This window comes from Carassius gibelio, chromosome B22 (assembly GCF_023724105.1).
Source record: "Carassius gibelio isolate Cgi1373 ecotype wild population from Czech Republic chromosome B22, carGib1.2-hapl.c, whole genome shotgun sequence".
Taxonomy (NCBI): Eukaryota; Metazoa; Chordata; class Actinopteri; order Cypriniformes; family Cyprinidae; genus Carassius; species Carassius gibelio.
In genome coordinates, this window is record NC_068417.1 from 33,807,509 (window position 1) to 33,822,899 (window position 15,391).

Below are 15,391 nucleotides of genomic sequence, written 5' to 3' on the forward strand. Positions count from 1 at the left end.
AGAGTGATGCAACTGCCTGTTCACACAGGATGCATAATTGAAATGCCCATTGTGTCAAAAAATGCAGATGACAAAAACACACAACCAACAAAGGAAGACTGGGAATGTGGTAAAGCATATCCATAACCAGAACTGTGATGCAAAAGATTTAGAGGCTAATGCTGCATTTCCACCGCAGGAACTTTACCCAGGAACTAGGGACTTTGGCCTGGTACTGGTGTTTCCATCACAGGAACCAGGATCGAAAATAAAGTTCCGGTTAAAAAAAATGCCCCTCAGAAAGTCCCTGCTGGCGAGGCGGAACTTTCGGGGGCAGGACTTGGGCGCTAAAACATCCTGATTGGTTGAGTTCACGCAGCATTGGTTGAGTTCAACCACCATTTTATTAATGTTATTGTGTCATGAAATGTAATTGTAAAAGTATTTCAGGCGAGAATGTAGTTGTTTAAAACTCAAATCTGGGGTTTATTTATAAAGACAGCTCCTATTTAAAAATGTGTTTTGCCGATCTCCGAGACGGTGAGCTCCACGCGATCAGCGGGAGCTCAGTCCTCATGTATCTGCCGAGAGCAGCCTCACATCGGCTAGACCTTCTGATGTGTGCTGCTGGCTCTGATGTCTCTTTAGTGGTTAAACATAAGATAAAGTTAGTTTTGGGTAAATCTAACAGCTAATCTTTGATCTGTATTCAATTTATCTATATGTTAAAATTAGAAAAAAAAGGCTGCATTAGAGTGTGTACGATTCATATATGAATTTAAAAGTCTGTTAAAGGTGCATATTGTGTTAATGGTTGGTTGTAATTAGGAATTGTATTATTTTTCTTTCTTCTTCTTTAAAGGTTATCAACCTAATTTGAAAACTAGAGCTTTCTGCTAAAGGAATGATTGTTTCAAGACTAATCTAACTGCAAACAAAATTCATCTGTCATGATATGAATGAAATCAACAGATTGCAAATCAAGATTGTAACAACTTTATTGAAAGTAAAAGCCATTTTTGAGATGATTCCTGTGTCCGTGGTTGACTAAGCCCCTTGTCAAGTTAGAGGCAAAGCTGATGTATGAAATCCATGAAGTAACTTGACACTGAACTATTTACATTTCTGCTGTTGTTATTATTTTTAAATGAAAAACAAAAAGAGGCAGTGGTATTTGATATCCTATTTTGTTTAATGTAAATATACAGTGAGGAAAAGTAGCCAAGGCGAGCTGACTGATGTTATCAAGTACACTGCTGTTTGCAGATTTACCGGACTACTGAGGATGCAAGTCCAAAATCAGCGTACTTTTGTTTTGAGAAACGTGAGCAGATCTACGTCACCAGTCTATTTGCCTAATCTTCACTGTACTTTAGACCGCGGTGGAAATGCAGAAAGCAACAGGTCTGGGGGGGAAAAAAAAGTTCCTGGGGAAAAAGTCCCTGGTACAAATGTTCTGAGTAATTCCGGTGGAGACGCGGCATAAGTTCTGTTTTGTTTGCTTGTGCTGCAAAAATGAGCAGGGAATTTAAGAGCAAGCAAAAGGCCAACCGGTTGCATCAGCAGTGAAATGAATGGCCAAAAAGGTAAGGCCTAATCCTACTCCTACTTCTTCCCTTGCAGCAGATGAGATGGGCGTACAGTATGTTATAGCACTCAATTAATATTCATGAGACCAGCTGATAAGGTTTAAAATGGGTCTCCTCCATTCTTCCCTTTAAAAAAAAAATTATGTACACCAACGCACCTTTATAAAAAAGTAGCACACTTTAAAATACTTAAGAGTATTTATTACATAACACACTATGTATGTGTAAAATATATTAACTTTAAATGAAATATCAAATAATACACGTATATATATATATATATATATATATATATATATATATATATATATATATATATATATATATATATATATATATATGAGTTAACATGTTAATCAAATGCTTTGCAGTACATGTGCTTTAGTATGTTAGTCGACACATCGAAATATGTGTACTTCATTAAATTATAAGAAAATATTATTAAAAATATTTAAAATGTACTTTAAGTAATAGATTTAGTTTGCCTATATTACAAATTGCACTTTGTAATATAAACATTTTATAAGTGTCTTTTTTATTTCATTTCTATAATTGATAAATTTTACATTATCTAAAATACTATTTTTAAAAACACCTTTTTAGGTTCAAAGTACACACAAGTGCACGTGCAAAGTCATGTTTAGCTTTGGATTTTTGGGGGGGATTTTTAATTTAGCAGGGTAGATTTGTATAAAAAAAATATTTGAAGTTCAAGAAATACCTCTAGCACCATATATCTTTTATTTTTTTTATTAAAACTGTAACACTGAAAAATTTAAGTCTTTGCTATTTCAATCTTTGAGGACCCCTGGCCTGCTGTACTGGGCATTTCTGCAGAAATCAAAGCTGGAAATATAGAAACTGTCAGTAACTTTGCAACCGCTGACAGATGCCAAAAAACTTCTTCGAAATCTCATCCATCAATGAACGTATGAAGAAAAGACCATCAGCACATCTGACACACACGGTTCCCAACCATCCCGTCAGCACCAAACCAAAAGACAGCTGTGGGTCAAACTTCTGACCTTTCGTACTTCTCCCATAGAGCCGTTTGGTGACATTTTTCTTGCAATCCAAGCAACAAACCATACTGATGTATATAAAAATGGTATCAATCTGGAATAGGGTCTCAAAACAAACAGGGGAATTTTTTCTACAACATTTTGCATTTTGCAGACCAACTTACTTCCCCAAAGTGACATATTTCCAAATAAAATTGGATTTTAACAGAAAACAGGTATGGTAGGCCCTGATATATCAATCAGGAATTGGTTGTAATTGTAAAAAAATGGGCAGATGATTGAAAGGTAGGGCTCTAGAGATAGAGTAAGTTGAAAAATCTTCACTAGTGAACTGTTTACAATAACAGGAACCCGCATTAAAGTAAATTTGATCCATTTAAATGTTGATCTCAAAGTGCTACATGTGTCATTTTTCTTCCAAGTTTTAACCGAAAGCGAAGTCAATAAACATCCAAACACCCCATTCCTGCTAAACCAAAGGCTTGTCTGAACACAACAAACCTCAGGAAAGTAAAAGCTGGACATATGTTCTTAGCCTGCTTAATCTTGCCTTTGTGAGGCAAGACCTCAAGCAGTCTTTCAAGCAGCTCACCCACCCTCGAGCACTTTAAATTAATATTCTACCGGCCATATTTCCATTTGTTAGGGCACAAAATCTCTGACTACCCACACAGCTTGAGGGACTCCGGGGAGAGCTGGAAAGGTCAAATCCCATACGTGAGAAGCAGCAGTGAACACTTCACAATGAAAAAAAAAAAAAAAAGTCTACTAGACTGCTAAGAACTAATAATAGCAAATATATATTCCATTGTTGATACTGCAGCTTAAAAACCGAAAAAAAAAATAACCCTCTACCAATCCATGCATAAAAAGAGCTTGTTTTTAGAGCAAACCTAAACCCTAAACACTGCAAAAATCTTTTTAATCAGAATTTTGTGCCATTTTCCAGTATAAACATCAAATAATATATTTTGAATTAAGTTTACAGTATGTCAACAATTAACAGTGCAGTGCATTTGAACAGAACTACACTTAATATTGTTTTAAAGCCATTTAGATAATTTGTAATGGGAAAATGGGGATTAGGAGAAAGCATTTTTTGCAATGCACAACCCTTTCAAGCCTTGCATTTTAGCAGCACTTTTGTTACTTTTAATATGCCATTACGATTACGGCTTTAGAGCAATAAATATCGCCTTGAAAGGCACTGTTTCTTCCCGTCTCCCAGCATGCACCCTGACATCAGTGCCATTAGGAGCTCATAGATCTGTCCTTAAGAACGTCTGACAGGCTAATCTATTTTACAGCCTCTTTTACAGGTCTTTTCGAAGGGAATCCAACTGAGGAATCCACATTGCTTGATGAAGTGAAAGTTTAGAGACAAGAGCATTGCAAGTAAGAGAGGCACTTCGGCCATCCATTACCCAGTAATGGACTGAGAGAAAAGTGAGAACTGCTCTCTAATGGATGGAGGGGGCTGGTTTCCTGTTGGAGTACATCCATAAATTGAAGTGATTGGCTGTTGATGTCCTAGAGACAGAGGGTCAATTTATACATATTCAGATCAACCATCTATCAACACTTGCATCACTTTACAACTATGAAGACAGTTACAGTAAAGAATTTAAGAATGCATTTGAGCTTGAATTTAAAATGACACAAATTAAAAATAAATCATATTTAATTTCATAATGCTAATGCTCTGTCATGGCTTGGTGCTTGTTTTTCCCCCAAGGAGCATGTGCTCCAATGCTATTTTTATTTTTATTTATTATTATTATTTTTAATAAGTAATAAAAATTGTAGGGGAAAAATGCTAATAAATCAATGTGTTTTACCCTAATAAAGTAACTAAATGAGACATTTAGAAGCAAAATGGTTTTATTTATTGCATGACATTTTTAAACAATTCTGCGTTGAACTGTACAAACTGTATCATATAATGTGAATATAGGGCAAAAAATATTCAAATAACTATTATATATGCAAATGAATCACTCACACCGTAAAGCCCTGATTTGTCTTTGTGTGAATAATTTATAAAAATTAACATTTTGTATTATTTATTAAATTTGTAGTTTTGAGTGAACTACCCCTTTAATAATTCAATAAATTACTGATGAATACATTCATGTTTCACCCTATATACTACCATACAAGTTTGACTATATCACATTATAGAAGTGTGTTCTTTATTTTTAAGTATATACTGTGTTCTAATAAGTGGTATAATTATTTGCATACTGTATGCACTACATGATATTTGCATGCTGTTTACACAAATCCCATCAATTTTGTATGAACTGTCAATGAACATAAGCGCAGTGCAGTGAAAGAGCGTTTCGTTTCCTGACATTTTTTTCATTTCACAATCCAAAAAAATAAAAAATACACATGAACCAATGATATTGCATTAGTGATGGAACAAACAACTTTGCATCTGTTTTTAACAATTTGTATTTGAAAAACAAGAACAGCCATTTAAAAAAATAAAATAAAAATCTACAATAAAACATGCATTGCATTAATGCGTTGCATTAACATTGCGCACAACATCTCGACTCGCTAAACTTGGGGAAGGCTTGATCTCATGGGATTGTTGCCTTGTAAGCTAGCATAGAATGCTAAAAGGAAATGTGGTCTCTTTTGCTGCTTCTGAATTATTCAGAGCTAATCTGTTTTGGACTGCGCCATTACTCTACAACGCTATTAATACTCAACTGAAACAACATGCTTTCAGTAAAAAGCTTCAAATGGAGCTAAATCACTTGGTTTTCCCAAGTCAGAAAGCAGACAGAGGATTTTAGAATGGAAAAGACTTCGGTCAAAATGATTTTCAACACTGAACGCTGAGTAACAATTTTGTAACACCAATGCTCTTTAGTCATGGAAGCAAAGAAAAACATGTTTTAAAAATACTTATAAAAATATAAGAGTTTTAGGCTCAAATTGGATTTCAAAAGACTGGCTCTTGACAAAAATAAAAGGTCTGTATACAAGAAGAAAATATAAACTGCTTATAATTGAACTCTCATCAACTAATGTATCTGTGGATTAAAAGCAGACTGTGGAGGGAAAAAAAGGCAACTGGATACTGGGGAAACTCCCGTGGCACATTGCTCATATTTTAAAAATTCAGTTTGAGGAAGCCAGCGAGACTGAAGCTTGACTTCGGGACTCAGCTTGTGGTGTTAATGTAGGATTTGCGGTTTCTCTGTTCCAGCAGTGTATCTGGGTTTTAAAGTCGTGGAGATCAGCCTGGGCTGTACTGTGTAACCTGTCATTTAAAGCACTTCCCCAGGCCACAGGTATTCCAGTATGCTGTGCAGTGTTCCTGAATACATTTGCAACTTCAATGAAAAGCACCTGAGTAAAATGAGTTACGCCTCTTTAAACCCATGCCGGGTGGCTTGTTTTCGATGTACGGCTCGTAGTTTAATGTTCAAAGGGATGGAAGTGGATTGCAGCTGTTTTGCTGTCATGAAGATTTATCGTAAACAAACTATGTTGCATAATAAAGTCATGAGTTGATGATTAACACATTGACAATTCATGGAATAAATGTGGAGTATAACTGTGTTTCCATTACCTTTCAGATTAAACCAATTGAAAATATGCCCAATGGAAACATGCCAGTTTTAGTCACATAACTTCAGTTAATTGAAACAACGTCTTTTCGCAATAGTATTTTTTTAGACATTTATAAAATACAAAACCAGCTGGCTATGGGATGTTTTATATATTCTGCTTTTATTGCAAAATATGCATGTATATAAATCTTTAATCAGTTTGAGAGCAAAGGGAGCTGCTACTCACTGATTGGTGGATATTTATTAGCAGAATCATGGGTAAAGTATTTTTTCCACCAGGAATTCCACTGTTAAACATGCTTGTTAAAAATAATTTGGAATAATGTTGGCTGAGGGCTTCAACAGAAGCATATGCCATCAGCGAACAACATTGTAGTGCACAGTAGGTCTGCCTTCTTTAAATAATAATAATAATAATAATTAAATAAATAATCAGTTCCCCTGTGGAGAAAATTAATGGGATTTTTACTTCTAAAGCCTGACTTCTGCACTTAATTGTTTTCACAGATTTTTTTCATGATTGTATTTCCTTTTTACACAATACACATGCAAATCTACCTTTGAGTATCTTAGGGGAGCCAATCCTAACATGCTGCCTACGTAAAGAGCTTAGTAGGTTTTGGAACAGAACTGCAGATGTTCTGCACCAAAAATCTTGATGCATAGATCTCATTACCATGATATAAAATGACTCATACCACGATATAAGATTTTGCTCATATTGCAAACCCCTATAGTGATGGCTCACTAATGTGAAAGAACAGTAGGATGGTAATTTACAAGCTACGATTGGCAAAAAACCTCACTGCACAAACTCTGACCTGCGTCTTGTCTGCAGGTCAATTGCATTGTAATGCAACGTTACTCATTAATCAACCGTTCAGTTTGCAGCCATCAAACAAGCCCTTAACCGAACACCTATTGATCACTGTGCTCGTGTGACAATTTCGGCAAAAGTTGAGTCGCATGTCATTACTCCATCACTATTTGAGGCTCTGCTTTCTTTTTCAAAGATAGAATGGGGGTAAAAAATATCAGTTCGTTCCCAGAGGATCCTTCTCTCTTTTTCCGCCATTTCAGCTTCCAGTGCACTGGCTCACAAAATAGGGCATAGTGGCACAGAATTCCCTGCATGTACGATTTGTGGGCCACTGGTGCTGATGGTGAAGGGTAGAGTTCTGGAAGGGGGATGAATAATGTATTGGCAAAAGGCTTCGCTGTGTGAAAAGCTCTCGTTGATATGTTGGCGCTGTGTTCACTGCCTGAGAAGAACAGGGGGAGAGACATCTTAATAACAGCTTTCCCCATTCAACTCAAGACTACAGGGCACTAAATTGTTACCTGAGTCCAAGCCGAGTCTAAGTGACTGACTAGCTAATAGCCATCTGCCTCTACTATCCTATGATCCAGTGCTATTATGAGACTTAAGCCTGAAATCAACCAAGCGATTACAACCCAGAAACGAAGGGCAACTGTCTATAGATGCACTGAGGAACAGCGAGGTCTTTCCAGGGTCTAATTCACAGCAGTGCACTTTCATGTCCTAGTTTGCAACTCTCGGTGGTTCGTGGGAGATTGAGAGGAACCAAACCTACCACTTTCCAGGGAGAATTTAAGGCAAGACAACTGTGAAATTAAAGTGACGACCACTTCCACTGGGGTTGACACTAATAGTTGAATTGATTCATTCCAAGCAGGGAACTTTTTCAATCTTGGTCCACTTAGTCCATCTCTTAAATGTAATCCAGGATAGTGACATCCACACTAATGAGTTCCCAAGTTAATTATTAAGCCAAATATCAACAAATATAGATCACATTTCACGAAGACATATCTGCAGGCAAAGAATAAAACTTGTCATTTAGCAACAATTAAGATTCAAAGAACTGGAGGCCAGAAGCATTTATCACCAGGTGTTCAGGTTTTCCAAGATCCTGCGGCTGCAGAGAAGAAAAAGTTAAGAAACTAGGATGTTTTTTCTGACATCTGAGATCCACAAAATATTACTCCAGTATACTCCAGGGATAGAAGACATGTCAGAGCTGCCTACGTTGACAGTGGTTTGGTATAACGATATATTTCAGGGAGAAGGTATGGTTCATGTTTTCATCTGGGTCTTGCAGAGGTGTAAACAACTTCAAGTTTGCATTCGGTTTTATTTGTTTTAAAATAAGCCAATAATGAAAGCAATGTTATTCTTGTAACGATCTTGGATCATTTTAATGCCGCTCGTAACATTACAAAGGACCCCGCAGATGTTTAATTCACATCTAAAAGAATACGATACCACAATTCATGCTAGCAGAAGTGACAGTGTAGCACCAACACTTAAATGTACACCCACCTCATTAATGTTTAGTCCACGGTCTGAATTTCTGTCAACACTTTCACTATTGTAGTCATTATGTGACAGCGGTCTTGCCAAATGAGATGCTGTGCTTCCTGGATGGCATATTTACACTGATACAGCCAGAGATAATTACTCTGTTCGAAAACATAGAGAGCTGCTTCACTGCCTACATAGGCAGCTGCCTAGTAAGGTGACAGATTTGGAATGCTCTCCATAAGCAACATGTTTGCATGGGAGATTTGTTCTGGGAACTCAAACAGAATATATGGCGCCAGCAAACACACGATAATGGGTTTGACTCCCAACTAATGCATCAACTGATCAAATGTTAATGCAAATGTAAGTTGCTTCATATAAAAGCATCTTCCAAATGCATAAATGTAACCAAGATCGATTCCACTAGAGTTTGTCATTAGCATGTTGCTAAGCTGTATTAGCACACAATGTTTTAAAACATATAACCTTTGTTTCTTTCAGAGTGACCCAATCCTGGATGTCCCAAAAGCACTGAAATGATACAAAAATACTGCCTTTTTGAAGTCACTGATTGAGAAGTGACTTCAAGCAGAATCTTATCATCTCCAGAGCTTCTGCATGTTCACTTTGCCTATAATCCGTAATACTGATGAAAACATTGTCTGTGACACCACAGTTGAAGGATCAAAGGTTCTGACCCGATTCTACTGAGTCTGGACAGCTGATTGTTTTCACAGCTGCAATTTGGATATTATCGTGCTAAGCCTTCAAAGGAATTGCAAGACATGGATGATGATGATAGAGCAATTCAAATAGCCCAATTTCTTTCCCTTTGTTCCCTGAGCTGATCTATAATGTGCAAGAAAGTAGGAATCATGTTAGCCTCTCACTGCCTGTATAATGCTTTGGGCAGACAGGTGAATGGTAAAGTCACACTCACTCTCTGAATTTCTCTATGTGCATCTCTTAGCTGTAAACGCTATCTCATACCTAGATCCTGCACCTAGCAATGTCATATCAACCACAAAGAATATCCTAGCAGCCACATAGCAACATTATGATAATAACTACTTAGAACACCTTAGTAACCTCATAGCGACGCAATGGCTAAGCAACCACCCAGAACACCCCAGCAGCCACATTACAAAAAAAGTCAAAATACCTTATCAACTGTACAGCAACATCCTAAAAATCATTCAGTACAACTAGTACTTTCTAAAATTATAAAATGGCTTCGCAACCACCCAGAACTCCTCCAACAACCTCATAGCAAAATGTTGACAACCACTCTGAACATCTTAGCAACCTCACTGAAACACCCTTGCAGCTAGCGATCTTAGCAACCACCCAGAACTCCCAAGCAACCACACAGTAAAATATTAACAACCACTCAAAACATATTAGCATCTTTATAGCAACATCCTGACAATCACTTAGCAAAAAACCCATTACATGTTAGAAATTGAACAGCAACATCCTAAAACAGCTCAGAACACCCTACATTGGTGTGCTAACAACACTTAGAATATTTTAGCAATCTTATGACAACACCCTGCAGCTAGAAATGCCTTAGCAACCACCAACACCACCCTAGGAACCAAAGCAAACAGAACACCTTAGTAACTTCAGAGCAACATCCTAACAACCACTCAGAACATCTTAACCATAAAACAACATCCTACAGCTAGCAATGCCCTATCAACGCAGAAAATCGTACAAACTTGACAACTTCACAAACTCAGCAACTGCGCAGCAATGCCTTAACCACCACTAAGAACACCTTAGCAACCTCATACTGTAGCAACACCTGCATTGTGAATTGCCTAAGCAACCACTCAGAAATCACTAGCAACGAATCAGAGCATCTTAAAAACTGAAAAGTAATGTGTTAGCAAACACTGAGAGCAGTGACACCTTAGTAACTACTAAGAACTTCATAGAAACTGTACAATAATGTATTAACAACCAACTAAAGAAGCATCATATAAACAAATGCTCAAAGCACCTTAACAACTGCATACCAACATCCTTTCAGCCGCTTAGAAGACTTTATCAACCTTCGCAATCACCTAGAACCCACATAGCAAAATGCTAACAATCTATCAAAATATTTTAGCAACTCCACAGCAATATAGCCAAAACCATTTAGACAACAATAGCAATGACCTGCACCTAGTAATGTCATAGCAACAACCTAGAACTACCTAGTAACTGCATGTTGAAACAATATCAACCACAATATCAACCACTCAAAAGTACATAACACTAACATCATAGCGTTCAGTTTTGAGTAGTCTTATTTTAATCTTTAAAAACCATTTCTGGAACCTATGAAATTAGCAAGAGATGCAAAGAGTTTTAGCTGACCAAATTAAACTTTTATAGTAGAAGAGTTCCAGTTACACCTCTACAATCTCAGAGAGCTTGATTACATCCAAACCACAAAAAGCCGTTTGACAAACAAACTCCCATTTAATATGAATCAATCCGTTTTCTCCTTGGCTGCCCTCATCTCAGGCATGAGTGTGTTTATTTGGGTAAGACCATCTGAACACTCTAACTACTCTAAACCAAATCACATCCTCGGCAGGATGTGTTGAAATTTTGATGAGGGATCAGACAACACTTGAAGTCACTTCTCTGCAGGATTAAAGACAGGTTAGCCCTTGGGATGTCCTGAATTTTATTGGATGCTCACAAAATCTATGGACAAAATCTAGACAACGTTAAGTACAAGGTGATGTGCAAAATGTGAAAATGCGTGATCACTCGATGTCAGCTGTGAAAAAGCTAAATAAATAAATAAAAACTCTAGAAATTATTGTGAAAATATCGGTACAATATCATTCCAAACATGAACATTTAAAATAACAAAAGACTAAAATTCATCTTGAAAAAAATAAATAAAAAGGTAAAATTATATTAGTGTCATTACAATATTCTAGAAAATTATAAAATTAATAAATTAATCTGCATACAATATTTAATAAGCTTAAAAAAATCTTAAGGTTATTAACATATGCCTTGGCATACACCCCAAATCCAATAGCAAAATGCCAGCAACCGCTCAGAATATCCTAGCAACATAATTCCTTAGAAACTGCACATTGGTGTGCTAACAACACTCAGAATATCTTAGCAATCTTATGAAAACACCCTGCAGCTAGAAATGCCTTAGCAACCACCAACCACACCCTAGAAACCACAAATTAAACGGAACACCTTAGCAACTTCAGAGCAACATCCTAGCAAGCGCTCATAACATCTTAACCATCTTTTAACAACAATCTGCTGCTAGCAACAATCCACAATTTCCTGGAAAACAAATGTAACAAGCAGAACACTTTAGCAACTGCACAGCAACATTCTAACAACCACTCGGAAGACCTAACAATCTTGTAGCAACACCATGCAGATTGCATTGCCTTAGCTACTACTCACAACTCCTTAGCAACCCCATATCAAAATGTATATAAAAAACAATCACACAGAACACCCTAACAAATGCACATCAGTGCACTGTCATCCACTCAGAACAACTGCAAAGCAAGATCTTAAAGAGATACTCCATCCCACAATGAATATTTTGTCATTATTTACTTACCCCGATGTCATTCCAAACCTGTAAAAGCTTTGTTCGTCTTTGGATCACAATTTAAGATATTTTGGATAAAAACCGGTAAGCTTGTCCCAATGACTGCCAAGTAAATAACAGTGTCAAGGTAAGGGGAAAGTATGAAAAGCATCGTAAGAATAGTCTGCCATCAGTGATTTTTTCGTAACGTTATGAAGCATCTGAGCTGTACGCAGGCGGCGTACGCTAGTGTATCAGCTGCGCCACAAGGACACGATTTTTACTTGTATTAACTCTTTGGTTTGAAAGCAAACAGCACAGAGCGTGTGCTATCTGTATTCATCCAAATTATCTTATATTGTGTTCCGAAGACGAACAAAGCTTTTACAAGTTTGGAATGACAAGGGGGTAAGTGATTAATGACAAATTTAAAAAAAGAATGGGTGGAGTAAGCCTTTAAGAAACACTCAGAACATTTTAATCTTGTAACACTCCCTGCTTGTAGCAATGCCTTAGTAACCCCCCACAACACCCTAGCAACAACATAGCAAAATGCTAACAATCAGTCATGACACCATAACAACCATACATTAGTGCACTCAGAACAACATAGATCCCAACAACCACTCAGAACATCTTAGCAGACTTATAACAACACCCGGCAGCTAGCAGTGCCTTAGCAACCACCAGAACGCCCAGCAACAACTCAGAACAACAAAAGCATTCACAACCTATTTTAATTCCATAATGTAAGAGTTTAATCCAAAATGACATTCAAAGAGGACCACCTTGGCAACTACGTCTCAGTGTTGACAACCACGACAACTTATCAACTTTAAAGTAATATTCTAGCAATACTCAGAAAATCTTAATCTCGTAACAAACTCTTGCAGCTAAAAATGCATTAGCAGCCGCCCAGACATAACTTACTACCACACCAATTTGATAAATCTCACAAAGCAAAGACAAGAATAGATGTGAATTCACACTGGGTAATATATACGCTTCAATCGCGTCTACTGTGCAGTTGAAAAATTAGCATGACACGTTGTCAGCACAATCATTGAAGAGCTTATTGTCTTGTCCATTTGTACCAGAAAATAGAAGAGAGCATTTCATGATGTAATATTTTTAGTGACAAACAAAAACATCCCGCAAGTAATCTAGAGCGATAACGCAAACCGAATATTCTGTTTCCGTTTGGTATGCACACACTTTTAGCAACTGTGCAATGTGTTAACTGCAACTCAAAACAACTTCTAATAATCTTCTAATTCAATCTAATAACACCCTGCAGCTAGCATCGCCTTAGCAATCACCCAGAACTCCCTAGCATCTACTCAGAGCAACATAGCAACTGCAATAAATAAATAAATACAAATTTGAAAAAGCATTTCCAACCCATTTTAAATCCATAATGTGCCATTTTCCAAACTAAAATGATCTTCAACAATGACAAAGGGTGGTGTTTAATTTCATTAATCTTCATTGATTTGTATTCATGATTAGTCTTTCAAACAGCTGTTAATTTCTTACATGAAGACTGCAGCAATGGATGCAGACCACTGCAACCCTCATTACAGCATCCCGAGGGCATTCAACATGCATCTTTTTTGGAAATGCTCTCAGGTGCATCTTCTCCTCTACTGGACAGAAGTTCAGTGAGCATGTTTAATCTGAATTAAATGTAGCACGTTAAAGTCTTAATGTCAGCAGTTATGCACATGCATACAAACATACTGTAGCTGAGGATAATGAAGTCAAAGACATTCAACATCACACACTGCTGGGTTCTCAACCATATGAAAAAGCATTTCCATCGTCTCCCACAGGATAAGCGCTGTGCCACTTGCGCGCCAAAGCAACAAGAGTGATAAACAGTGCGAGCTGCCACTCATACAGGATAATCAAATACGCAAATTAGGATCATTAATAACTGTCTCCTCTTTTCAAATCCTGAGTGGACTGTAAATCACTTCATAAATAAAAATTAATGAACAAGCCGGGGTGGTTGACAAATCTGGCATGCGAAGAGAAGATGACAAATACCTGAAGGTAGGTGTGGATGTAGGTGTTTCGTTTGGTTTCATTTCAAAATAAAGTCTGCAAAAATACTCACAAAAAAAAAGAGAAGAAGTGATAAAAGACTCGTGATGAAGCGAGAAATGTTGCTAATCTGAGCTCCAACGCTCTGACAGAAGAGATATATTCCACCTCCCTGCTAAATTGGACAGTAAGCCCAATTAACAGAATTCGCTGAGCACTCAAAAGCCTCTTTAAATACAGAGAGAATCCATATGCAAGCGTCTACAATATAAAGATAGCTACTCGCAGATTTCTATATAACATTTTGGATTTTGAATTCAAAATTCTTATTTGACATAGCAGGTTATAACACCGTTTCTTCTGTTGTGTTCCATGAATGATGCTCAGTGTCCCTATCAGTATATGTACAGTAAAAGAACATTCATTATCCGCCTAAATTTATGGCCATAAAGTAACCACAGTGAAAGATGCTGCCAAACAGCTCTGAGCACTGTTGTTTTTGCCAACATACTGAACCTCTGCGCCAAAGTCTCTTTGGGAAGCCTTAGCACATATCATAAGTCTTTCCCTCTAGCACCTGAGGCACTTCACACTCAAAATGCTGTTTTTTTTATTGTAATTATTTTTAATAATTGCAGGATTGATTTAGCCAAAACATTTCAACTTGCTTAATCTTCCCTCCAGCTCAATCTCACAGGAATATGAATGTATTTATTGAGGTGTTGATTTTGTATAACTTTGCACAATGTGAATTGTATGGCGCTCCACACGACATGCAGAAAAATAAATTATATATCAGTCATTCAGGCAGGTCTCTCTCTCTTCCTCTCTCGCAATTTCTCTCTCTTTCTTTCTCTCTCGTACGTGCATATTTTATGCCGTTGATCGTCATGAAACATTTATTCATGCTTGGGTGTTGGCAGTGAATCCAGTGGAGAGAAATCCACCACAACTAACTGCAAACTGGTATTGAGATCTACCTCCTTTTTGTTAGCAATGCCCCAGCTTTCAACAATCCAATCGATTCCCGAAGGAGGAAATCAAGTATGGCCTCTCATTTCAGATGCCATCACAGCAGAGAAGAAAAGACAATCACAATTTCCGTTTCATGGTGACTTCAATACAACTCATTTTGAAAAGTCGATTGAATTGTTTTAAAGAACCACTTCAATGTTTTTTGATTTGTTGTTTTTAAGGTAACCAAACATTAGGAATTTAATCTCAGTGCAATGATTCTGCGAGTTGAAAACTGCTTGGTCTGTTTC

At 37.1% G+C, this 15,391-nt stretch overlaps 1 protein-coding gene across 2 annotated transcripts in view; it reads right to left on the bottom strand.

The window, feature by feature from the left end:
• LOC127988290 (metabotropic glutamate receptor 7) overlaps window positions 1–15,391 on the bottom strand; it is a 192,440-nt gene that overhangs the window by 127,423 nt on the left and 49,626 nt on the right. The window lies entirely within an intron of this gene.